Below are 17,348 nucleotides of genomic sequence, written 5' to 3'. Positions count from 1 at the left end.
ATAACTAACTCAGGGAAAGCATCAGTGTGCAAGCTGGGTCTACTAGCTAGAGTAGAATCTGCCCCAAAATCTGTACAGTTGGGGGTTTTGGGGGGGGAGAGGTTTGTCCTGTTTTATTTAGTACTTGAGAAAAATATTAATGATTTTTACGTTTGCAAAAGCTGTTCTATCTTATCATGAATATACAAGGGCTGATTGAAAAGTAATGAGACTTTTTTTTTAAATTCAGAATCAGTTGACTCCACAGGATCTGAACATTTTTCTTTTTCAAAGTAGCATCCTTCACGTGTTTTGTGATGTCATCTGAAGAAAACTTCTTTTTGCATAGCTGTTTTTTCAGGAGTAGGAATGCCAGAAATCACAGGGCAATAAGAAGTCTGGTGTTCTAGTGCTGTCCCAGTAATTAAAGTCAATGCCGCCAGGACAACAGCAGCAACATGCGGCTGGGCATTGTCTTGGAGCAAAAACCACTATTTCTTCAGCAAATGTACTTTTTTCTTCCTCTCCACAAATGGGTTTTCAGGACGTTTGCATAGCTTTGGCAATATTGGCATCCGTAACCGTGGTGGATGGCATCCCAGAATGCACTTTGTCAGTCACTTGCATGTTACTCTCTTTGAAGTGCTTCCATCACTGAAATACTGCAGCAAGATTAATTTTCTCCAAGTCCAATACAAAATTCAATCACACACACACCTCTGGCGTACTCTCACAGACATCTCCCTCATCTGCCATTACGAAATATACAAAGTTCTTCCTCTCGCTGTGACCCAGCAGTGAAGACTACGACAGTCCAACTGCAGGTTCAGAAACATTGATGTATGAGCTTCACAAGAACCAGCACAGCGTTGCCACATCTGCTTCTTGGAAAGAAAACCCAGAGGCAGTCTCGTTACTTTTCAGTCAGTCCTCATAGTGAACAGTATGAAAAGCAATCTCTGTAGAGAGTTCATAAGGTATTAAAGTAAACACTAGTGATCTCTACACCACCCATAAGGGACAATTTTTTTTTTAAACACTTTTCCCATAAAGCCCATTTTAAATTTGGAAAAATTGTTTATTAAAATTTCTTTGCTGTGTACTTATTAACAAGATGACAACCGATTTCTACGTACCCTGCTTATGGGCATTTTCAGGGACAGACTTGATTTCACATACACATTTTCATTTTTTTTAACTTATAGCTTTTATTTGTTGCCAAGGCACATTATATAGAACAACACATCCATAAGATCAATAAACAGAAGAACCATAGAACTGAAAAGCATCATAAACAAGATGGTACAGAAAGCAACTAGCAACATTAACTCTCTTCCCCTCCCCCACGAGATCCAACAGATAGGGAAAATGCTTGAGTTCTTGATTGTAAAACCGCTTAGATAAACCTTGATAGGCGGTATATAAATAACTAATAAACTTGAAATATAGAACATACATCACCCTCCACTCTTCATAGCATTGCCATTTCCTAATGAAATTCCCCATCCTATGATGCTTCAAGGCCTTTGGCCTATACAGAGAGTGCCAATCGTCCAGTTTATTCAGCACTAATTCCACGTCTGGAGCAGCAGACTGTTTCCAACCTGCCGCCAGCACCAAGCGAGCTGCCATCAGGAATAGTTTGGTGAAGTAAACTTCCCCCTCCTCCCAGACATCATCGTAATGATGCAGAAAGACTAACCCAATGGAAGGCTCAAGATCTCTATGCAGAACAGATGACAGGGCTCGGAACACTGAAATCCAATACCCCTGAGCGATTCCTCAATCCCACCACATATGCAAAAAAGTGCCCGGTAGCCCATAGCCCCGCCAACACTGCCCATCCCCCCTCCAGAGAGTTTTGCTAGGAGAATAGGGGTGTAGTACCAGCACATCAATGCTTTTCACCCATTTTCCACCATCACAGTGTCTAAGCCCAGTGTGGCAGTATGCTTCCAGGTCATGTCCCATTCCTCTGGGGTTATTTTCCTGCCCAAATTTGCTTCCCACGCTAACATGTATTTCAGGGGAACTTCAGATCCGCAATTAAGGCAGGCATATATAGCAGAAATCAAGCCCTTTTTGACCTCTGGGCTCAACAGTTGTTCAAATTCAGTCCACCTCCACAACCCTCCTCGCCCCCGTGGAGCTCACCCAGAATCCCAGCCCGCTGAATATAGGCCTTTGCTTGGAGATATGGGAACAAATCTCTAGGTTCCAAAACATACCTTTCCTGAAGGTCTTCAAAGGATCACACCATCTGCCCCTCTATATCAGTAAATTGCCCCACACATACCAACCCCAAAGTTCCCACCATTGAAAGACCCCCACCCTATCTCTGGAGGCAAATTCAGGGTTAAAGCAGAGTGGGGTATATCAAGAATGTTGCTGTCCCTGCAGGGCCAGATGCTTCAACGTTGAAATGTTTACGAGCAAAAAGCAATTAGCAGCATTGTGGTTCAGGTCCTTGAAGAAGAGCCTGTTGTATGTCATACATAGTTGAATCCTATTATGATAACCACTTCCTACCTTTGACGTCGGGGATGCACAGCCAATGAATGAATGCACGTGTCGCGTGCAGACTTCATGGGTATATAAGGTGGGATGTCAGCAAGTTGCCAATATGGCAACCATGGCTGTCATGGGGGAAAAAAGTGCAATTTATCAGGCATTGAAAAAGGCATGATTGGCCACTGGGCCAAGGGCGGAAGCATTTTGGAAGCAGCTGAGTTGTGAACTGTTCATAGGTTGCTGTGGTTAAAGTGTACCATGAGTGGATGAATGGAACCTTTTCAACAACCCAACGTAACTGGGGGGCAGCATGAGCCATAAATGTGAGAGGTGAGAGTCAGCTGCGCAGGTTGGTGCAGGCCAATCAGCACGCTACTGTGGAGCAACTTACCATCCAAATGAACCAGGGGGCTTCCAGATGTGTGTCCAAAATGACTGTGCAACGAACCCTTTTGCGAATTGGGCTCAGGAGCAGATGGCTGGTGACTGCACCCATGCTCATGAGGTTTCATCACAAAAAGCGGCTGCAGTTTGCACAGGAATATTGACATTGGACTTACAGAGGGTCAAACAACCCCCCTACCTCCAGCCCCCAATGCAATAGGCAGCCACAAATTGCTCTGCAGCCTTTGAAGCAGCAGCAATAGCTGCCCTGACAACACACACACACCCTTTCCGAGCCCAAGACAGCAGCAGCAGCAGCCAATCCTGACAAATGTAATGTAATGTAATGTAATTTATTTCTTATATACCGCTACATCCGTTAGGTTCTAAGCGGTTTACAGAAAATATACATTAAGATTAGAAATAAGAAAGGTACTTGGAAAATTCCCTTACTGTCCCGAAGGCTCACAATCTAACTAAAGTACCTGGAGGGTAATAGAGAAGTGAAAAGTAGAGTTAGAGGAAAAATAAAAATAAAATAAACATTTTAAAAAGACAGCATTGATCTAAATACTTTGGAAGGTAGAGGAGAGGAGAGAAAGGAATAGAAGCAGAATGGGTCAGCGTCAGTGATGAAGTGGAGCAAGTAAGTTTAGGAGGAGCGATTGACGTATCCAGAAAGGGCTTCTTCAGGGAAGAGACTTGGCCGACAGTCCCAGGATGCCTATGTCTTCTCCCCTGCGATGTTCTCCCATCCATGCATTCCCTCCCAGACAAACGCCCCTCCCTCCTTCGGCCCCAAAGCAGTAGTATTTTTTTTACACTAACTCTCAATTAATCAGTTATCCTGCATCCACCAATCCCCATGGGTGCTGGATAGCCGAGTCTGTTGTACTGCATGCAAATTTCTCATGCATATTCATTATGGATATCCTGAAAATGTCACTGGATGGATGAGTCCCGAGAACAGGGTTGAGAACCCCTGCATTAAAGGGATAGCAGCTTCATGAATTAAAGTCTGCTTGGTCTCACCGTCTGAGATTTGTAAAGCAGTAACATGGTCATCATCACATTTGTTTTTAAAGCACTTCAGGTTAGATATCCTTGCAAGAAGGAATTGCCTTTGGGGCAAAAGAGCTCAGAGCAGGGATAGTCAAATCCTCCCCGTATTAGTGGGGTTCTGTTAAATCCTATTCAGTCTGAATTTGTCAAGTGGACAATGAGGAAAGAAAATATCTTAACAGTAAAGTGTATTGGTTTTTATTTCCATTGAGTCCTACCAGACCTGTCCAGAAACCCAGTTATAGTAGAGGTACAATCGTATTCAATAGAGAAAAAAATATATTTGTAAACGTATTGTAAATAATAATAGCAGCAGGGATTCATTCACACCACAATGACAAAAAAGAACTGTTGACAAAATCATAAAAAAACAGAGAAAAAATAAACCTCAATTGTGGGCTGCCGGGACTACACAAGTGCCCTAAGCCCCCCACATCATCACGGGTTTATAAAAAAACTCCGTACAAATATAAATCACTTTCATACTTTGAAGTATAATCTCAAAGGATTTTCAAAAGATAAATATCAGAAGTTTCAAAATCTTTAGTGATTTAAATGACAACGTCCAAAAATGTCTTATAAACAAGTGATTAAGTCCCAAACTCACTATACTGTGGCAATCAGCTCAGCTGTAAGCAATTCAAAATGGTTAAGTAGCGTAGCTGTAAAACCCGAGTATCAAAATATCTAAGAAAATCTATCACTCATCTGAAGGTGAAACCATTCTTCGTCCCGACAGAAAAGACTTTCTGTTTCGATTGAAAACAGGCTACTTCAGGTGATCCATATTAAATAGGTTACTTCCACGCTTCTCAGCAACATAACGAAAGGCTGGCTTCTCTCAAAATGGACCTGGGACTGCGAGACGCGCCCGACTCGTTCAAAAAGCAGGAAGGAGCCGGGCGTCATGACATCATCACAAAAACGTGATGTGTAATAGGCTAAACACCAGAACATAAAACATTACACAAAATCAAGTAAATCCGGATGAAAAACAAACTGCATTCTCACAAAAAAGGTTGCCATTCATACGCGGAGTTTAAACCCTGCGGTTCTATGGTATGTAAACGATTTATCCATTGTTGTTCTTTCTGCCATAACAACTTTCTTATGTCTCCTCTTCTTAAAGATGGAACAACTTTCTCAATAACCCAAAGTCTAAACAATGAGCCACTATCGGAGCTGTAACTTTACGTGTGTTCAAGCAGCTTTTATGCTCTGTTAGCCTTATAGTCAAGCTACGTGATGTTTGGCCCACATAAAACAATTCACAGGGGCATTGTATTACATACACGACGTTAGCTGTTTGACAAGTGGAAGTGTGTCTTAAGACATAATTTTTTCCATCATTCGGGTTAATGAAATTAGAGATCATAACCATAACCATACAGTTCGAACAATGTCCACATGGGCTGTGTCCTAAAATGGTTTCAATTCTATCGACATCAAATCTTTCTTTAGATGTATGGCATAACCAGTCACTTAAATTTCTATTTCTAGACTGAGGAAAGATAAATTTTTTATTTTCAAAACAAGGAAGTGTTTTAAGCAATGGAAGATGTCTTTTATATCTCTTAATAATCTGTGGAGATGTGCAAGTTTGTTTAATTATGCATGGAATTAAATCAATTTTTTCTTTTTCTTCTTGAGATTTGTTATAATCCAGTAAAATATCTCTAGGATTATGTAAAGCCCTTTTCTTCGCTTTTTTGATTATAGGAAAAGGATATTTTCTAGATGCTAGTCTTTGTTCCAATATTTTCACTTCTTGAAGAAAATTTTCTTTCGTATTACATATCCTCCTATATCTTAAAAACTGGGCAAAGGGGATACTAGTCTTCAGATGTACAGGATGCATGCTGTCAAATCTCAATAGAGTATTTCTATCGGTATTCTTTCGAAAAATAGATGTTGCTAAATGGATTCCATCCCATTGCACTAATACATCCAGAAAACTGATTTTATTTTTACTGTATGACATAGTAAATTTAATGGACTCATGACATTGATTTAGTAACAGGGTGAATTCTTGGAGTTGTTGTAGAATCCCTACCCAAATAGCAAACACGTCGTCTATAAAACGCCACCATTTTAGCACATATTGAAATTCAGTTAATTTATAAATAAATGTCTCCTCGAACCAAGCCATATATAAATTCGCTATAGTAGGGGCGAATGACGCCCCCATAGCGATACCTGAAAGTTGCTTGAAAAATTTGCCATTAAAGATAAAATAATTATTTTTCAAAGCTATAGCACATAATTCTTTCAAAAATTGTGTAAAACAATTCCTGGAATTAAATTGATCGTTCCATAGCTTGGCCAAAACCTGAAGAGCTTCTTCTTGAGGTATGCTTGTATATAACGAGCATACGTCAAATGTAACTAATATACAATCTTTTAGAATCTCAGGTTCTAGATCGTTTAGCATTCTGAGAAACTGTGTGGTATCTTGAATGTATGATCTGATATCTTTCAAAAAACAATTTAATTTTTTATCAATATATTTACTTGTCCTTTCAAGCAGAGAATCTCGAGCAGAAACGATTGGGCGTCCGGGGGGTCGCTGTGTGTTTTTGTGGATTTTAGGGAGTAAATAAAAAATAGGGACCTTAAAGTATTGGGGAGTGAGAAACATAAATTCCTTTTTTTGTTAAGAAGCCTTGTTTCAAAGCTTCAGAACTGATTTGAGCAATACTTTCAAAAATTTCCACGGAAGGATCATAATCCAATTTTAAGTAAGTGTCTCTGTTGGAAAGTTGAGAATTAGCTTCTGCTAAATATAAATCTAAACCCCATACCACTATTGCGCCCCCTTTATCAGCTCGCCTAATAACTATTGTAGGATCGTTCTTCAGTTGTTGCAAGGCTATCCATTCTGCAGGAGACAAATTACTGGAATTCCTATGGTGTTTAGCATTTTCATCAATCTGTTGAAGATCCTGAATCATTAAGTTCTTGAAAGCTTGTACTATAGGATTAGGAGGACCGGGAGGATTCCATTTGGATTTAGATCGAACACAAGATATATCAGGTTCAACAATGGGATGTTCATGAAAGAAGGAACATAAATTAAGTCTACGTAAAAAATTTTCTAAATCAATACGAGCTTGAAATGCATTATGGGATGCTGTGGGGACAAAGGTAAGACCTTTTGAGAGTGTAGTTATTTCTTCTGCTGTTAAATTTCGGTTAGATATATTGATCACAATTGATTCCGCTTCCTTTGGGGTCGAGTTCGTGTCCGGCATCGATGTGCTCCTCTGCCTCCAACACCCCTGCCTCCATGTGTTTGGCCTGTGATTTGTCTGTTCCGACCTTGATCCCCATCCAGATCATCTGACGTAGAAGTTCCTTCACCACTCAAATTTTCAGAAGATTCTCCCGATGTAGCGAATCTAACATTTTTGGTTTTATAATTTGTATTCATCCATCTATATACGTATCCAGTTTCGTAATCTTTTTCATCCCTTTGATATTTGGCAACCTTTTTTGTGAGAATGCAGTTTGTTTTTCATCCGGATTTACTTGATTTTGTGTAATGTTTTATGTTCTGGTGTTTAGCCTATTACACATCACGTTTTTGTGATGATGTCATGACGCCCGGCTCCTTCCTGCTTTTTGAACGAGTCGGGCGCGTCTCGCAGTCCCAGGTCCATTTTGAGAGAAGCCAGCCTTTCGTTATGTTGCTGAGAAGCGTGGAAGTAACCTATTTAATATGGATCACCTGAAGTAGCCTGTTTTCAATCGAAACAGAAAGTCTTTTCTGTCGGGACGAAGAATGGTTTCACCTTCAGATGAGTGATAGATTTTCTTAGATATTTTGATACTCGGGTTTTACAGCTACGCTACTTAACCATTTTGAATTGCTTACAGCTGAGCTGATTGCCACAGTATAGTGAGTTTGGGACTTAATCACTTGTTTATAAGACATTTTTGGACGTTGTCATTTAAATCACTAAAGATTTTGAAACTTCTGATATTTATCTTTTGAAAATCCTTTGAGATTATACTTCAAAGTATGAAAGTGATTTATATTTGTACGGAGTTTTTTTATAAACCCGTGATGATGTGGGGGGCTTAGGGCACTTGTGTAGTCACGGCAGCCCACAATTGAGATTTATTTTTTCTCCGTTTTTTTGTGATTTTGTTAACTGTTCTTTTTTGTCATTGTGGTGTGAATGAATCCCTGCTGCTATTATTATTTACAATACGTTTACAAATATATTTTTTTCTCTACAGAAACCCAGTTAAACATATATTCTGGATTGCTCGGTAGACTGGTATAGTCCTTACTAGAGGTCTGCATGGGACGGGGATCGTGGGAATCCTGTGGGGATCCCTCCAAGGTCAATAGGACTCCCACAAGGACCCCTCCAAGGCCGACGGGACTCCCACGGGGATGGAACCGGGGCTCCCATTCTGAGTCCTATCTAATTTTCTTTCCAATAATTCTTTATTAAGTTTCATATATTTCTATAATAACAGAAATCAAAATGAAATCAACAGTTTCCATGGAAATATAAGTAGGAAAAAGATATAATATAAAAATCTAAACATATGTTAACTGCTTGTTAGTCCACAATAATTGAAAGAGGAGATGTAGAAATAAATCGGAGAAACATTAGGATAAATCCATAGGAAACCTAGTGGACATCCTGAAGTGGGCCTAAAATTAATTACGAGCTTATTCTTGTCTATTGGTAGGGGTACTTGCTGTTACCACATCTTTCTCAACAATAAATCTAGATAATTGTGATGAGTCAAAGAAAATATACTTAGCTCCATTATAATTAACCAAACATTTACAACGATACCTTAATACAAAAGTAGTTTTAAGACCTGGGGTCTGAAAAGCAAAAACTTTTCTCTTTTTTTGTGTTGTTCTAGATATGTCTGGATACATTCTAATTTTTTGATAGAAAAAGAGTACATCTTTATGTTTAAAGAACATCTTTAGAAGCCAATCTCTATCTGAGTCTAGTGCTAACTGGAAAAAAGAGTAGCTACAGTGAGTTGTTCTATTCCTGATGACTAATAAATTTGTTAAGTCTAGTAAGTCCATTGCTGGTTCCTGTTGTTCTTCTGAAGTTTTCTTCTTTCCCAAGGAAATATAATAAATCTTTGTAATAGGCAGAAAATAATTTTGTGGGACCTTCAGAATCTTCAGAAGATACTTTTAAACATGTCATAGCTGAGATAGTAGATGACTTAGGAAAATTAATCAATCTTAAGTTCTGTTTTCTTGTTATATTTTCTAGTATTTCCATTTTAAAATTAATGTTGCCATTTTCTCTCATCAGGAGCTGGTTTTGTGCTCCCAAAGAATCCAGTTTTTGTCCTTGTTCCCTGGCTATATTCTCTAATTTATCCACTCTATTTTGCAGTACTGCTGTCTCCGATAGCATTCCAGAGCAATTTGTAGCTAAGATTTGCAATTGAGATCCCAGAGATAATTGTAATGTTGAAATAGCTTCCCAAATAGAATTTAAGTCTATAACTGGGGGCTTCTGCAATGGAGCTATTACAATTTTAAAGTCCAAATCTTTAGCTTTCACCATACCTGAGGGCAAAGTGTCCAACGTGGGTCCCTGAATACCTTCTGCCAATTCCACGGTAACACTTGGTGGCAGTTGTACTATTGAAGCAGCTGTAATCCTCCGCACTGCCTGTTCTTCGGTCTCCTCTTCACAGCCCTCAGAGGCTGCTGCTGAACTCCCCTCACTCCCCATGTTCTGAAGCTCTAGTTGGGGTAGAGGTCGCACCGGCATTCTCCGCTCTTCTGGAGAGAGGCTAGCCGCCTCGAGAGAAATTAGAGAACTCTCCGACATGCTCTCCCTCCAAGCCGAGGTCTTCTCTTCCGGATCTTCTTTAGGCCCTCGCTTGACAAAAGCTTAGGCCCTCGCTCGATAAAAAGCGTCCATCAGGTCTGTTAGATGCGGTTGTGACCCAGGATCAGAAGGAAAGGCCTGGGTCTTCGATTTCCGTTTTACCATTGGTAAGGGAAAAGAGACTCGATGGTGTTCTTGCCAGCTCCTTCAGGACGCCATCTTAGTTAAGCTCCTCCCCTATCAAATTTTCAAGATGAGACCTGTCCGGCGCCGCAACAGGAATAGCCATTCTGAGCAGTGAGCTTAGCACATAGGTGCCAGAAGCCCTTGATAAGACATTAGCAGCACACTGCATATTGATGGAGAGAGATGAATGAACAATGGCGTGGAGGGAGTAATGGTATGATAGACAAATTCAGGCTTCTTAGTCAACTTCTTTAAGAGCTTAAACAAATAATGTCAGACAGGTTAAAGAGTAGCCTAATAGTGCAGAGGTGTGAGATCCAAGGGAACTAGGTTTGATTCCCACTGCATCTCCTTGTGACTCTGGGAAAGTCATGTAACTCTCCACTGTCCTAAATACAAATAAGTACTAAGGAGACAGGTAACTTTTATTGGGGATGGGCGAGGATGGAGGGGATTCCTCGTGGGGACCGAGGAGATGCTGACGGGTGGGATTCAGGTGGGGACAGGTGGGATTTCTGTCCCCGTGCAACTCTCTAATCCTTATGAATGGGTTATGTGCCTCACTGCTACCAGCAGGTGGAGATTGAGCACAAACTTGTATATAAGGCTAGAATCTGCCTAGCAACTCAGTCTTCCTCAGTCTCCATTAAAGCAGGTGGTAAGACTATTTGGCTCCCCTTTTGTGCCGGATAGAGCTTGAATGGGTCCTGTTTAAGGGGGTGTTAAACTCGGCGGGTCTCGTGCTGGGTCCCTCCCCCCACCTTCCTCAACCTCCCCATATTTTTGTAGAGGTGCCTCAGCCGGCAGCCTGGCCCCCTGGTTGGTCAGCCCTCCAGCTTTGAGAGCCATGGAGTCTGTTCTGTAAAAGAAAAAAAAAAAAGACAAAATCCTGAGGTGTACCGGTCTAAATGGCTCATTTCCCTTTAAAACTGCCTTTTTATTGTATTTTCTCATCTAACTGGCACTTTTCTTTCAGCTAGGGCAGTTTTCAGCATAATGAGCACTTTTAAAGGAAAAAATGCTCATTGTGCTCCAGACGCAAGGTACTCGTGGCTGGCCTGTGCAAATGTTGTGCAGGCCAGAGCGGTGGGGTAGCCTCGTCAGCAGCGGATGCCGGTGGCCAGGGCACCCTGCCGCATGTACCTCGTGAGTCGGGATGCCCACGCGGAAGGTTCTCCAGCTGCCGACGGTCAGGGAGAAAAGGATTCACTTACCGCTGAAATGGTTGGGGATTTCGTTTTTCGCGTCGGTCGGTTCCTTGGCCTCAGCGTCAATAAAGTCCCAGAGTTTTCAGATGTGGCAGGCTGCAGGAGCTCCGATTTTGGCGGTTTCAGGTCCAATTCCGTAGGGAACCTCCTACTTCATCTTAGTTATCTCAGGTGACCTTCCCCCTGTTCTGGACATACAGGGGCAAGGTATGGCAGGGTCCCCTGCTGGGGCAGGGAGTCCCTTTGGGCCGCTGGGGGTTTTTTCCCCTGAATTTGTTAGCACTTTGTAAAGCTTATGTGCTGGCGGCTGGAGCTTCTGTGTCCACTCCGGGGGTCTGGGGGGGGGGCGGGGGGGGTTGCCCTCAATGTCTTCCCCAGTGTGGCCCCACAAAGCGGCGGTTTTGCCCCCTCTACTCCTCTCTCATCCAAAGGCCCGAGGGACTCTAGGGATGAGAATTTTTGTCCTGAGGAGCAAGATGTTATTGATGAGGACCTGGACCCTTGGGGAAATTTCTAGGATTCTTTTGGGGAGTCAGATTCTGCCAGCGAGGGGTTCGAGCACCCCCCAGCTGGCGAAGATGCGTCTGTGGTGTGCATTTTTCAGCGGGAAGAGCTTCATGAGTTAATTCTTCAGGTGTCGGTTTTGCACTTTGAGGACACTGTGTCGGAGCCCCTGTGTACAGTGGACCCCTTGCTTAAGGGGATCCGCTCTGCTTCCCGCTCTTTTTCTATGCATCAGGATATTCAGGATATTATGCTCGCACAGTGGCAGGTGCCGGAAGCTCCCTTTCGTTTTGCGCACTCCATGGCCCGCCTGTATCCCATTCCTGAAGGGAATAGGGACACTCTGAAGTCGCTTGTAGTGGATGCGGTGGCCATCTCTAAAAGGCATACCGTGTCTGTTGAGGGCAGTGTGACCTTTAAGGACCCAGAGGAGCATAAGTTGAAGTCCCTCCTTAAACAGAGTTTTGATGTGACAGCTCTGGCGGTCCAAGCGGTGATGTGTGGCGGGCTGGTGGCTCGGGCATGATTTTGCTGGGCCGAGCATGTCCTTGACTGTAAAACTGAGGATTAGGAATTGCTCAAGCGTGAGGTGACAAAGATTGAATTGGGTGATTCTTATCTTTCTGACTTCTTTCGAGCTTCTGCCAAGTCGTGGCATTTGCAGTGGCAGCTCGCCGTACCTTGTGACTTTGTGCTTGGTCGGCAGACTCGGCATCCAAAGCTAAGTTGACAAAGTTTCCTTTTAAGGGATCTTTCTTGTTTGGCGAGGACCTGGACAGGTTGGTTCAGACTCTCACTGATTCTAAAGTGCCTCGTTTACCTGAGGATAGGCCTCAACCGCTGGCCCGAATTGGCGCTGCTCGTGGGCGTGATTTCTGCCGTTTCCATCCTGGTTGAGGGTCTGCCTCTTTTCAGTTCCCTGGCTCTCTAGAGGCAGGTTCTTCCAGCGCATGCAGTCCTTTCATGGGGCCCACCAGGGTGCAGGTAGTGCCCCCTCCGGGTCCCCTGCCGCCCATCCTGCCCAATGACTCTTTGCCGGCGCCCGTCTTGGTTCCAGTGGGCGCCCAGCTAAGGGATTTTTATCAAAAGTGGGCAGACATCGTGTCCGATCAGTGGGTTCTGGAGGTGATTCGGGACGGTTATGCTCTGGAGTTTGCCTGTTCCTTGCCAGACCGTTTTCTCGCTTCTCCTTCACAGGTGGTGTGGAAGCAGGAGGCTTTTCGCCAGAGCCTTCAAAGATTGTTAGATCTACATTTGGTGGTTCCAGTTCTCCGGCAGGAGTAGGGCACAGGTTGATACTCAATTTACTTTATGGTGCCAAAGAAACAAGGGACCTTTCGGCCCATCCTGGATTTGAAGGGGGTCAACAGAGCTCTGCACGTGCCTTCCTTCCGCATGGAAACTCTGCGGTCTGTGATTCTGATGGTTCAGCCGGGGGAGTTTCTGACCTCTCTAGATCTGACCAAGGCCTACTTGCACATTCCTATTCGGGCCTCCCATCGTCGCTTCCTGCGCTTTCCGATCTTGGGGCAACATTATCAGTTCTGTGCACTTCCCTTTGGTCTGGCCATGGCTCCGCGGATATTCACCAAGGAGATGGTGGTCGTCGTGGCGGCGTTGCGTAAAGAGGGCATTCTAGTTCATCCCTACCTGGACAACTGGTTGATTCGAGCGAAGTCGTTACAGGAGAGCACCCGGGTCACAGCTCGGGTGGTGGAGTTTTTGCAGTCGCTGGGATGAGTAGTCAACCTTTTCAAGAGCTGGCTGTCTCCCTCTCAGTGCTTGAAGTATCTAGGCGTGCTGTTTGACACCTCCTTGGGGAAGGTCTTCCAGAGGCCTGGGTAAGCAAATTGCAATTTCAGACTTGCCTGCTTATGGCATCCCGGTGTCCTCGGGCGCAGGATTTCCTCCAAGTCTTGGGGTCTGTGGCGGCTTGTAGTGAGGTGGTCGCAGGCCCACATGCGTCCTCTTCAGTATGCTCTTCTTCAGAAGTGGTCGCCCAGAGGCACAGTCTGGATCACCCTGTTCCACTTCCGGGCTTAACTTGGGACAGTCTTCGTTGGTGGCTCCAGACCCCCCATTTTGTACAAGGGGTGAATCTGGATCAGCCGCAGTGGCCGGTGCTTCTCACAGATGCCAGTCTTCTCAGTTTTGGAACTCAGTGTCTAGGTCACTCAGCTCATGGCACCTGCTCCACGGAGGAGGCTTCTTGGTCAATCAATGTTTTGGAGACCAGAGCCATCTGTCTGGCATTGCTAGCCTTCCAGTCCTTTCTGATGGGCAAGTCAGTTAGGGTTCTGTCGGACAATGCCACGGCGGTGGCTTATATCAATTAGGGGGGCACCAGGAGCACTTTGGCACAGGAGGCAACTCTGCTCATAGTCTGGGCGGAGTCGCACCTTCAAAAAATATCAGCTTCCCACATAGCCGGAGTGGAGAATGTTCAAGCGGACTTCCTCAGTCGTCACGTGCTAGATCTCGGAGAGTGGTGTCTCAGCCCGGTGCCTTTTCAGTCGATGGTGCAGTCTTGGGGTCAACCCCTCATGGACCTGATGGCCTGAAGTATCAATGCCAAAACACCCCGCTTCTTCAATCGTCGCAGAGACAGTCAGGCCGAGGGCCTGGATGCTCTGGTTCAATCATGGCCACCGGAGGGGCTGTTCTATTGTATGTGTTACCTCCGTGGTCATTAGTGGGCAGAGTTCTTCTCCGCATAATTCGCCATCTGGGCCTTGTGGTTCTGGTGGCTCCAGATTGGCCTCAATGACTATGGTACATGGATCTGGTGAGGCATCTGGTGGCAGATCTTTTTCCTCTCTTGGACGACCTTCTGACTCAGGGCCCCATTCCAATGTTTGATCTGGGTCCCCTCTGTCTTATGGCTTGGCTCTTGAAAGGGTTGCCTAGGTAAGAAGGGGTATCTAGATAAAGTGATCTCAATGCTCTTGGGGTCCGGGAGGCTGTCCACCTCATGGGCTTATGTGAGGGTTTGGCATCTTTGAGGAGTGGTGTGATGCACTAGGAGTGGACTCTTTTCTTCCATGCCTAACATCTTAGAGTTCTTGCAGGATGGCCTGGACAGGGGACTGACTTGGTCTTCTCTCCAGGTTCAGCTTGCAGCCTTGTCAGCCTTTCGTGGGTTCTTGAAAGGTCAACATTTTTGACTACCATTCCTGATGTGATTCACTTCTTGCGGGCAACCAAATTGCTTAGGCTTCCCGTCTGGCCCTCTGTTCCATCTTGGGATCTGAATCTGGTTCTGTCTGTTCTAGTGCGCCTACCTTTTGAACCATTGGGCAACTATTTTTTGAAGGACCTTACTCTTAAAGTGGTCTTCTTGGTGGCCATTACTTCAGCTAGACGTGTTTCTGAGCTACAGGCTTTCTCTTGTAGGGTTCTCTTCTTGGAGCTTCTAGGGAGCGGGTTGTCTTGAGGCCTGTTCCTTCCTTTCTGCCAAAGGTAGTTTCTCCTTTTAAAGTCAATCAGGTAGTGGTCCTCCCGGTGTTGGGTAGCCGGGAGGGCTCTTCCGAGCAGAGACAGTTGCGCAAGTTGGATGTCAGTCGGGTCCTTCGCTCTTATGTGCAGAGGTCCCAGGAGATCCGGAAATCAGATTATCTCTTTGTTCTCCTAGCAGGTCCTCGTCAGGGGGATGGCGCTTCTTGACTACTATTGTGCGCTGGATCAAGGAGACTATTGCTTCCACTTATCTTCTGAAAAAAAAGTCTTTTCCAGAATTTCTCAAGGCTCATTCCACTAGGGTCAGGCAGCTTCTTGGGCTTAGTCTTCTCTAGTGCCTCCAGTGGATATTTACAAGGCTGCAGTTTGGTCTTCTCTGCATTCCTTTGTAAGATACTACCGTGTGAATGGTTAAGCGTGTCGGGACACGGTATTTGGTGAACGTATTCTGGTGTCGGCCCTGCGGGGTTCCCACCCTTAATGGGTGCTGCTTTGGTACGTCCCATTCTTAAGATCTATACCAGTCTACCAAGCAATACAGAAGGAGAAATTACCTTACCTGCTAATTTTCTTTCTGTTAGCTTGTAGACTGGTATAGTCCCCCACCCTGTCTGTCTTTGTGCGGTGATTGCGGGTTTTTGTTTTGCTCGTGTGCAGATTTTGTTGTTTTTTTTTTCAGGTTCTAGAATTTTCTATGGCCGGGGAGAAGTAAGAACAGTGGCTATGGCTCAGCTGGCTTAGTTGGTGAGCTGTGGGGATGTTTTCTATACCAGGATTAAGTTCTACACATGTTCCAACAGTAGGTTATAAGTATTTGTTGTTTTTTCCACTCCTGTTCGGAGTGTGTTATACTGTTTTCAGTTAAAGTCTTTCCTAGGTTCTGCTTGGCTATTTGGCAGACTGAGTTACTAAGCAGATTCTAGCCTGATATACAACTTTGTGCTCAGTCTCTACCTGCTGGTAGCAGTAAGGCATATAACCCATTCATAAGGACTACCGTATTTTCACGCATATAATGCGCGCGTTATATGCGTTTTTACCTACCGCGCATACCCCTCGCGCGTTATACGCGTGAGCGCGGTATACAAAATTTTTTTTACATAGTTCCTACCCCGCCCGACGCCCGATTCACCCCCCCAGCAGGACCGCTCGCACGCGCTCCCACCCGCACCCGCATCCACGATCGGAGCAAGAGGGAGCCCAAGCCCTCTTGCCCGGCCGACTCCCCAACTCCCCGACAATATCGGGCCAGGAGGGAGCCCAAACCCTCCTGGCCACGGCGACCCCCTACCCCCACCCCGCACTACATTACGGGCAGGAGGGATCCCAGGCCCTCCTGCCCTCGACGCAAACCCCCCTCCCTCCAACGCCCGCCCCCCCCCAAGAACCTCCGACCGCCCCCCCAGCCGACCCGCGACCCCCACGACACCCCCACCCCCCTTCCCCGTACCTTTGGTAGTTGGCCGGACAGACGGGAGCCAAACCCGCCTGTCCGGCAGGCAGCCAACGACGGAATGAGGCCGGATTGGCCCATCCGTCCCAAAGCTCCGCCTACTGGTGGGGCCTAAGGCGCATGGGCCAATCAGAATAGGCCCTGGAGCCTTAGGTCCCACCTGGGGGCGCGGCCTGAGGCACATGGGCCCAACCCGACCGAGTCGGGACAGCGCACGGAGAGTCGGGGCAGTGCACGGAAAGTCAGGGAGGGTGAACGGAGAGTCGGGACAGCGCACGGAGAGGCGGGGCAGTGCACGGAAAGTCAGGGAGGGTGAACGGATAGTCGAGACAGCGCACGGAGAGTCGGGGAGGGCGAAAGGAGAGTCGGGGTGGCCAGAGGAGAGTCGGGGCGGGCGAAAGGACAGTCGGGCTGCATGCGCGGTATACCCGTGAGCGCGGTATACAAAAGTTTTTGTACATAAAATTGTGGTTTCTGCGCGCTATACCCGTGTGCGCGTTTTACACGGGTGCGCGTTATCTGCGTGAAAATACGGTATACCAGTCTACAAGCTAACAAAAAGAAAATTAGCAGGTAAGAACCTAATTTCTCCTTGCTCCTTATTTGTTTAGGGGCTTTTTTTCCTGGGTTGTCATGTGGAATATGTAGTTCTCTCTCCTCACGGCCTTTGGTTAATATCGAAGGAGGAATTGTCTGCATATGCTTTTAGAGAATATACTGGGATGTTTAGAGCTACACAGTGTCTTACGTAGGGCAAAGAAACATGGAATATGA

At 45.3% G+C, this 17,348-nt stretch overlaps 1 protein-coding gene across 7 annotated transcripts in view; it reads left to right on the top strand.

Moving 5' to 3' along the window:
* Positions 1-17,348, top strand: part of TNRC6A (trinucleotide repeat containing adaptor 6A) — a 331,359-nt gene that overhangs the window by 287,062 nt on the left and 26,949 nt on the right. The gene's annotated exons all lie outside the window — the stretch shown is intronic.

Source organism: Geotrypetes seraphini, chromosome 11 (genome assembly GCF_902459505.1).
Source record: "Geotrypetes seraphini chromosome 11, aGeoSer1.1, whole genome shotgun sequence".
Lineage (NCBI taxonomy): Eukaryota > Metazoa > Chordata > Amphibia > Gymnophiona > Dermophiidae > Geotrypetes > Geotrypetes seraphini.
Note: the sequence above shows the minus strand (reverse complement) of the source record. Positions and strands in the feature narration are given on the sequence as shown.